Source organism: Malania oleifera, chromosome 11 (genome assembly GCF_029873635.1).
Source record: "Malania oleifera isolate guangnan ecotype guangnan chromosome 11, ASM2987363v1, whole genome shotgun sequence".
NCBI lineage: Eukaryota > Viridiplantae > Streptophyta > Magnoliopsida > Santalales > Ximeniaceae > Malania > Malania oleifera.
Genome location: NC_080427.1, coordinates 91,316,219 through 91,326,555, shown reverse-complemented (window position 1 = coordinate 91,326,555; position 10,337 = coordinate 91,316,219). Strand labels below are relative to the sequence as shown.

Genomic DNA, 10,337 nt, shown 5'->3' with positions numbered 1-10,337 from the left:
CTTCCGATAGTTGCCCTACAAGAAAAAATACCAAAATTTCATAAATTACTTAATAAAACTCAAATATTATAAATAAAACATAATGTTAAAATATTGAGAGTAATTACACATTTAAATACAAAATAGGATTCTCAATGCATGAATTAAAGCACCTAATTATGCAATTTAAGCGCGTAATCACACCCCCCAACTAAAGTTTTGCTAGTCCCTAGCAAATAACGTGAATGCAATTTAGGGTGGTGTCATGCTAATTTCAATGAATAAATACACAGGCAACACAACCATACCCTTTGACATACAGGAATATCACCAAATTACAAACAAACTCATTCATACCCAATTCATGCAACGCCGAAGTAAGTCATTCATGCAAATCTCATCATTATATAGCCATTAAGAACAGTAAACTCACGTAAAATTAACCAGCGAGCACAATTCAGAGTTAATGTAGCCATATAAATTCAAGTATAAATAGGCGAAATCTTAAAGCACGTGTAAGGTGTGTGACTCGTTACACCCAGGATATCCGTGGACACCTGAAGAACTGTCGCTTTGACTCGGCCTAACTGGTATACCCTCAAAAACACTCAAAAAGGATGGGTTCACTCATCGTATGTGAGGAGGAGTGTCATGATCAAACATCCCACATATTGCAAGGAACAAATGCTAAATGTATGGAGTGGACTAATCTAAAAAGGATCAAGCCTATTTAGGAGGTGTCGGATCCTTCACCCTAGCATCTTCTCACCTACTCGTCATGTCCAACCGAGACCACCCTAGATTAACTTATTCATGAACTAGGCATGAATACATCTGAGGCATTAGGCTGGTGAAGAGTCTTCATATGTGGATAACATACGTCTTGTCCTTGACTTTTGTTATAGTTGCGTGGAGCAGGTATTAATCTTTCACCTCTTCTAGGGTATTTCTTTCTCTTTTTCTTTCTTCTGCTCATTTTTAAATTTCTTTCTTTTCATGGTCAATTAGGACAATCATAACACTTCTTTTATTGTTTTCATACCACCCATGTGCATTAAGCTCGAACAAGAGTCCATGAAATAAGTCTATTTCTAGGGGTGGTTCGGCCTTCACATCTTGAGTAGGCTACAAGACCTAAGTTTTTATCTCCCCACTAGATGTCACCTCTAGGCTAGCAATTCAAAAACCAAGACTAGTGTACAAAGAGTATCCAGAAAAAAATAGGAAAAGTTGAGTTTCATGAACTCTGAGTTGACGTCAAAACTCAAAAGAGCAATAAATGGCTCAACAGTACCTCACAAGGTGTCAAAGTCTCCACGGGCGCTCTCTCAGTGCTCACAAGGAACCCTAAGTGCTACAAGTCACGTGAACGTGTATTTTTTTAGCCTCAAGAGATACCATGTATATACAAGAGTTTATATGGCCATATTAACACAATTGCACTACCAATCAACTTTCAATGAGTCCTGGTTTAGCCATATAAATAGAAACCACACATAAATGACCCAAGTATGTACTCCTAGGTTATATGCAAGTATATGAAGGGCATAAGTAGTGTCACGCATGGCCTAATCATCCATATTCACACTCTTTTTTTTCAATGTTATTCAAATATGAGAAGGATTGAAGAAAAGAAAGAAACTTCCCTGACTTATTGGTGAATCCGTCGAGGAGTTTAATTTTCAGCTCTGTACTCATGCCAAATAAACCTGCATCGAAAATCTAAATTATTCAAAAGTGCATAGATAAATAAATAAATAATAAAGATAAAGGAAATAAACAAAAGAAAAACTCTTTGGATTGCCTCCCATAAGCGCTTGTTTTAACGTCTCCAGCAAGACGTTTCAATCTTCATCAACCAGGATCACTAAGAGGAATAAATGCACAGTTCCTCTCCATTTGTTCTCTATAATAGTGCTTCAATCTCTGACCATTAACTCTGAATATATTCCCTGGGAAGAGTTTTAATTGTGAGTTGAAGAGTAGAACCTGTTGTCCTGGAGCAAACTCACACCTAAGAATCTGTTTTTCATGCCACTTCTTCGTCTGCTCTTTGTAGATTTTTGCATTTTCATACGCATCACCCGAGAATGCATAGCGAAGATGCTCAGGGAATTGTTTCAACTCTGGAGATATAAGTTGCTGCATATTTTCTTTAGAGATTACAGAATCCATCTTTGATACCATAGGTTCTAGCCTCCCCACACGCTGCTGTGTTATAATTTGCTGCAAGGATTGTTCTAGGTGATCAGCTTGTACATCTTTTTGAAAGACTTTTTCTACACCTTGCTGAATGACATCTACTCAAAAACAAGTGCTTGGATCTTCTGAGAATATCATGTCTTGGTAGATGTTGAACATAACCTCTTCCTTATCCACTCTCAATGTTAACTCACCCTTTGAACATCAATTAAAGCCCTTCCAGTGACCAAGAATGGTCAGACAAGAATTAGCGGGACTTCTTGGTCTTCCTCCATATCTAACACCACAAAATCAGCAGGAAAAATAAATTTATCCACTTTTACCAATACATCTTCTATGATTCCACGTGGATACTTGATGGATTGGTCTGCTACTTGCAACGAAATGGTTGTTTGTTTCATCTCTCCAAGTCCCAATTTCCTACAAACAGAAAGTGGCATAAGATTAATACTAGCACTAAGATCACATAAAACTTTATCAAAAAATAAATTTCCAATAGTGCAAGGCAAAGTAAAACTCCCTGGATCTTTTAATTTTTGAGGCAATTTCTTTTGAAGAATAGCACTACACTCCTCGGTAAGCTTCACTGTTTCAAACTCCTCCAACCTTTTTTTCTTTGAAATGATCTCCTTCAGGAATTTGACATAGTTTGGCATTTGTTCCAAGGCATCTGCAAAAGGAATATTTATGTGAATTTTCTTAAAAATATCCAAAAATTTAGAAAATTGCTTATCTAATTTTTGCTTTTGAAAGCGTTGAGGATAAGGAAGTGGAGTAGAGAGAATAGGAGGATTGTCAGGAAATGAAATTGCTGGAAGCGTGTCAGTCTCTCTTGGTGTGTCATCCACCATCTCGTCTTCTTCCACTTTATTCTTGCCTAGGCCATTATTTTCAGGTGTAGGTGTGGACATGGTTTCCTTTGTTAGTGATTTATCAATTTCTCTTCCACTCCTAAGTGTGATGACATTGCATTGTTCCTTAGGATTCACTTCTGTGTTGCTAGGAAAAGTTCCTCTCTGTTGGGTATTTATAGTCGTGGCCAGTTGCCCAATTTGTATTTCAAGGTTCTTCATAGTGGCTCCCATATTGTTGCAATGAGTCTCAATGTTGTCTAGCCGTGCATCTGTCTTTTTAAATCTTGCTTTTGTCTCCTCAACAAAAGATATCATGGCATCCTCAAGTGACATCTTCTTCTCACTTTGATGACTCTCAAATCCTGTAGGAGGTTGCAGCACATTCCTTGTATTTCCATAAGACAAATTCTCAGGATTTCGAAGCCCTGAATGGTAATATTGTGGCAAAGGATCACCACGATAATTGTTGTTCCGATTATTGATGTATTGAACCTGTTCTTGACTCGCTCCAATACTCGAATCTGTCCTACTTGTAGCTGCCACATATTCTGCACCTTGTGGTATCCTATGGGTTGTCAAAGCTGAAATCTGATGGGATAAAGAAGCGACTTGAGCTGAAAGTGCAGCAAACGGCTCCAATTCATGAATTCCAGCAACTTTCTTAGCCATAGTTCTTTCAGTTGGCCGTTGATAGTTATTTGAGGCCATTTCTTCCAAAAGAGCAGTAGCACCCTCAGGTGTCTTTGACATCAAAGTTCCCCCAGATGCAGCATCAACTAAAGTCCGCGTTTGCCCATTTAACCCATTATAGAACATCTGAATTTGCAACCAATCCGGCAATCCATGTTGTGGGCAGCGTCGAATCAAATCTTTATACCTTTCCCATGCTTCATAGAGTGATTCAAAATCATGCTGCTTGAATTGACCAATCTCACTCCTGAGTTGAGCTGTTTTTGCAGGTGGAAAGAATTTAGCTAGAAATTTTTCTGCCATGTCCTGCCAACTAGTAATACTCCCAGGTTGTAGCGACTGTAGTTAACCTCTTGCTTTGTCCCTCAAAGAGAAAGGGAATAATCTCAGTCTAATGGTGTCTTCAGTAACACCATTGATCTTCACAGTATCACAAATCTCCAAAAACATCGCCAGATGGATATTGGGATCATCAAGTGGCAATCCATTGAATTGGCCCTGCTGCACCATGCTGATTAATGCGGGTTTGAGCTCAAAATTGTTGGCATTAATAGGCTGGCATCTGATGCCTGAATAATTGTCATTCACAACTGGTCGCACATAATCCTTCAAGGCGCGTGGCTGCGCATTATCTTGTCCGTTCTCCATGGCTAATACCCTCTTTTTCCTTAGTGCTCTGAGCGTTCTTTCAATCTCCGGATCAAAATGAATAATGTCACGTGTTCTAGCCCTGCGCATCCAACATAAAAAAAAAAAAAACACACTAGAAATACAAAAAAATTATAATAATAAAATAAAATAAAATAAAATAAAGAAAATAAATAAATAAAAATATAAAAAAGATAATTCTAAATTAAAAACAAGATTACTTTGTATCGATATTGGCAAAAATAAGATAAACTCAATCCCCGGCTACGATGCCAAAAACTTGACCGGTGCAAACTGCAAGTGCACAGTATCGTAGTTTTATAATATAATGATGTGTAGAGTATCGTCCTCAAGGATTGATGTCTTAATTTATCAAGTACCGAAATTTTACTAACCTTGATTTTATTTAGAAAAATTAATAAATTTAGACTGCGAAATTTAAACAAAGCTACTTTAAACAAGCTATTCAGGAGAATTTAAAATTGGATACCGCGTGTCAAATTGGTGATGGTGAAAACTTCTAGGAAACCGATTTCACCTAGTTTCTCACTATGCTTTACTCATTTAGCTAATTCAACTTCGTTTTCTCTGTTTGTTAGAAAATCGTCAATTTTTCCAAAAGCCTCTTTCGATAGTCAATCAGAACCTATTCTTGTTTATTATTTAACATAAGAGTATGCAAATTAATAATGCAAGAACGCAGTAAGACCCTCGATTTTTAATGCTATGTAGGTTCATACAAGTCTTTCGATCTCTATATTTACCTACGCTGAATTATCCAAGATCTATCCTATAATCCCCCCTTTTGGTAGCAAATCACAAGACTAAAATCATTTAATTATTGGCCAGTTAATTAAAAGCATTAGGTACAGAATAACTCAAGCAAACATTAATGAAAACTACTTTAGATTAGCATTAAAGAGCAAACATAGTTCGAAACTGGCTACATCGTTTTCCTAGAATTCAAAAATTTAGTTCATTCCAAAAATTAAATCCAACATAACAGATTTCACCATATTTTCTTCAATTTGGAACGTACAGGAAAGATCAACACTTGCCGCACTGCCGTCGCACGTCACGAACACCCCGAACACCGCCGTTGTTCGCCGCCTTTCGATTCTGAAAAGATATTATTTTTGCGTGCCTCCAACTCTTCTTTACTGGTTGTGTGTATCTTCACAGCACCCCCAAAAGAAAACCACAAGAAAGCTCCCAAAATTAATTTTTCCCAGAAACTTTCTGTCATTTTTTCTCCCTTCTGTCTCTCACAAAAAAAATAAATTTTTTTTTTTCCTATGGTCCGGCCTTCCTCTCCAGCCTAGCGCATGCTGCCCCCCCCCCCCTTTCTCTTCTTGTGCACTGCTCTCCCCCAAGGAAACCCCCTTCTTTTACTTTTTCATTCCTTCCTTTCCTTTTGACTTTTCTTTCTTTGCTTTTCTTTCCTTTCTTTTGTCTTTCCATTCTTTGTACCCAGCGCCTCACCCATATGAGATGACCCAGCTGCATGGCCGGGTCACATCTCATTTTTTTATTTTTTTATTTTCTTTTTCTTGTTTTTTTCAAAGGTACACGAACTGCCCTCCTCTTGCAAGCCCACTTTCGACCCTCTTACAGCTCGTAACTCTCAAAACTTAAAACACAAAAGATGTAGAACTCTTTTTTAGTTTTTCCTAGAATTTTGAATCAGTTCGATCGGAGCTCGGATGAGAAGGTTACGCCAAGATTACAAAAAATTGTCGAAATAATCATTAAAACGGCGTATGCTAACTTCACGTCTGATTTCGATCTTGATGCATCCATTATTTCGCAAAATGCAAAACGTTAAAATTTTTGTAGAACATTTTCTTATCTTTCTATGGCATCCTGAATCATCTGAATCGTAGGTTGGATGAGAGAGTTACGCACTGATTAAAAAGTGTCATCGGTTTTTGGCTTCCGATAGTTGCCCTACAAGAAAAAATACCAAAATTTCATAAATTACTTAATAAAACTCAAATATTATAAATAAAACATAATGTTAAAATATTGAGAGTAATTAGGCATTTAAATACAAAATAGGATTCTCAATGCATGAATTAAAGCACCTAATTATGTAATTTAAGCGCGTAATCAATGGGTCAGGTGATTCTTATCCTTTTTCAAGGATGGGGCTTAACCTCCCCGGTATAATCTCATGCACATTTAAGTGCATTTATGCTCAAGGATGAATTTCATTTAAGCACATCCATCATATGTTCATCCTTTTTAATATCATTTAGCATGCAATACACTTTAGGCATTAAGTTTTTACTAATTTATCTGAAGATTGGGGCTTAAGCTCCCCCTGTATATTTGCATGCATACATACTTGCATTTAGCTTAAGGAAAATTTCATTTAAGACCATTCCTCATATATTCATTCTATCAAGGTATTTCAGTATGTAACAAATATTAAACATTCAGCACATAAACATGACATATTGCATTTCAATTTATTGCATGATAGCTAAACAAGGCTATACTCAAGGGTAATGCAATAGGGGTTCAATAAGGACGACACAACTCAAAATTTACAATGAATGTGTGTGAAATGAAAAACTCCCCCTAAGTCGTGCAATTGCTCATAGTTTATGGACCATCATCAAAACATGTGATGATTGATTACAAGGATGATGCTTTACCGTTTGGATTCGGAATGAAAGTGAATTGGACCAAATGGTGTCCATGAACTAGTCTCTCCTAGGACAACATAATGTGTACATGCCTTCGGTTTATATAGCGGTTTGGATTTTTCATGTACAACCTATTCAGTTATCTAGCATCCTAGGAAATAGATATGGTAAATTGTGCTTGTTTTTCAATTTAGCATATATCATTAAAAAGATTCAACATGCACCAACGGACGGCTTGGCATGCACCTATAACTAAGGATGAAAATTAATATTCTTTTATGATTCACTCATCCTTTCAAAAATATTTTAGCATGCATTAAATTATCTATCCTAATACATGGTTTCACTTATGGGAAAAATTCTAGTAAAATTTTGGCAGCATTTCGTCTGTAAATTGAACATTTTCCCATTTTTCCATGTACCTAAAACTTGATAAATTCACGCAATCAATTAATAATTCAGCTCAGGCATGCGAGAATCTATATCCACTACCAGCTTGCAATTCTTATTAACTGCATCCACCATGTAGGAGACATTCTAGACTAAGCATGCAATCAGGTAGTTCAATCAATATATCAAATAAAATATAAACTATCCATCCGAAAATAAAATCATTACGCACGTAATGGATAGTGGCATTCAACTCAAAAACATATTAAAGGAAAAATTATCCATTCATGAGAAGATATAATCATTTAGCGACAAAATGGATATTTGCGTTCAGCTCATACAAAGCATCCAATATATATGAAATGATAAGCACAATACAACGAAATGCATATTTGATGAATTTTCTAAAATTTGCTGCTCACCCTCAATTATGTAGTCAAAGAATTATATGTTCAATTAATAGTATTTGGCACAATAAATATTTTCAAATATGAGGATGAGCTTATGAATTCCTTGAATTTAATTTATCATTTGAAAATGATTTATCGTTTGAGCTCAATTATAAGTTTAGGATTATACATTACATAACATAATATCAATTTCCTAAAACTCAATACTATGTGATGGACAAACATATGCTATATCTGAGACATTCATACTAAAGCATATATAGCATTATTAGAAGAACATTGTCCATTTGAATGAGATTTATTTAAACATGCTTATAAGGTTTAATTTAAGAACTGATAATGATATAAGCATGCACTAGTGTTGGAATTGGTGTATTCCCAAGAGGGGCTGTGAATTGGAATTTTAAACTTTTCTCCTAGGTTAAGTCAGATGTCAATATGATTTGGCTACCTAGGGTCTTTCTATACAATCCCAAATGCGCAGATAGATATAAGGAACATAAATTAAATCATGCCCTTCATTCACACTATAGCATACACGTGCAGAAATGTAAATTGCGAAAATGTAAAGAATACGCATGAAATGTTATTGGGGTTTGGCCAACTGTGCCTACATCCCCGCCTTGGCTTACCAGTACAAGGATTACTACTATATGCTCACTTAAAGGGTGGAGCGACACTGGTTACAACCAGGTCAATTAAAGGGGTTGACCTCAACCAACACGTCTTACCAGGATGGTGTACCAAGCTTTCCTAACCGGGTCTAAGCCAATCCGGGACTATTTGATAGGGCTAGTCTCCCTTTTCAGGCCCTTGCCTGGAATACAACGAATGTGTATAAAATTTTGCATACACAAAAATGTGCTTCTTAAACTATGCATATTACATACCAATATGCTCAACTAAATAATGCACTCACAAATGATAGGATATTAAACTCAAGTGAGATTTTGTTAACTCAAGTGTTAACTCTCAATCAAATGTATGTCAATGTATGTGTGTGAGAGTGATTCTTTTGATGTCAAGCCATTATGCTTGTGATGTCATTAATAAAAAACTCTTAATAACCCTAACACGTATCTCAAATTATATTTCTTAAGTGATAAACACAGTGGATAATAGGGTTTTTACGCTTGCTCAAAAAAATTTACATCAAAGCACAAATCAAGCTTATGAACACTTGCAATGAGAATGCAAGGTTCCCAGCCACTCAAGCGTTTTTCCCAATCAAATATTTATGAGTGAAATATAATGAAAAAAACCTTAGGTATCTCTTGAAAATAAATACATGAAACGATTTGAAACAAGGGAGAGAATAACCAATGTACGAGATATAAGAAATACTACCTTTCAAGATAAGTAAAAAATGAACACAAGATGCAGAACTTTAGCAATAGATTTGAAGGATTTTAAAAGTATGATGATTTTGGAAAAAAATATTTTCTAAGAATTTTTCTTAATCATGAACCCTAATCCCTTACTTAATTTTAGCAAATGTGGGGCTATATATAGAAATGGGAGAAAATATAGTCGTTGGGGACACGCTGGGTATTTTTGAAAAATATTAAGTGAGTTTAATAAAAATTAACCCAGTTTAACTCTCGATAAGAATTCAACAACCAGAGAGGGTCGGTAAACCAAACATGAGGTTCGGTTGACCAAGTGACCAAGTTTGGTCGGCCGGGTAATATTTGAATTAAAAGTTCGGTCGACCAGACAAGGGTTCCCAAGGGTGACTTTCATTTTTGCGCGGTTCGTTCGATCATGTGAATTTGAACTAAGTGGTTCGGTTGACCGGGCGGTTGGCCAAACACACATGTGAACTCAGTCAACTAGGTAGTTGGCTTAAGCAATAGGTGCAGTTGACCGTTTGGTCAAATTTTTGACCGGGAGAGAGTTTAGTCGACCGAGTGACTTGAGCTGGGCTGCGTTCAGTCGACCGTGCTATGGTCACACTATTGACCCAGTGACCTATTTGGTCGACTGAAGAATTTTCATTGTGAAGGTATGGATGACCGAACATGCATTTTTAATGCATTTCAGTTTTATTTCCTTATGCAATCACCATATTCTTATAAACACATTATGTTTATGCATGTGTGAGTGTCCTAGGGTCATTCTAGGTCTTTTTTGTTTGAGCTTACCTATCATATCATGCATGTGATGCATTTGATTATTACAACCCAGATCGTATTTACTATTTTACAGATCCATAATAAATAATGAATTTAAATACAACACAAATAAAGTCTTCAGGGCCTTCAACATCTACTTCTTGTGCCATCATTTTGATTTACTACTTGTATACTTGCACATATCCTCATACAGCTATCAAATATAACATGTATTTGTCATTATCAAAATTGGGTATGACCTATAAGGTCAAGTTTCTCCCCCTTTTTGATGATGACTATACATCATGCAAAAAATGGGTATAGCCTAAGAAGGCTCCCCCAAACAATGTGCATTATGTTCAAGTTTGTCAATGCAGATTATTTTTCTTAAATGCAACC

The 10,337-nt window shown here is 36.2% G+C and overlaps 1 non-coding gene across 1 annotated transcript; it reads left to right on the top strand.

Moving 5' to 3' along the window:
• Positions 1-3,873: 3,873 nt before the first annotated feature.
• LOC131143643 (small nucleolar RNA R71) lies at positions 3,874-3,980 on the top strand. The gene has a single exon (XR_009133627.1). It is a non-coding gene; the product is annotated as a small nucleolar RNA R71 (small nucleolar RNA).
• The last annotated feature ends 6,357 nt before the right edge of the window (positions 3,981-10,337 follow it).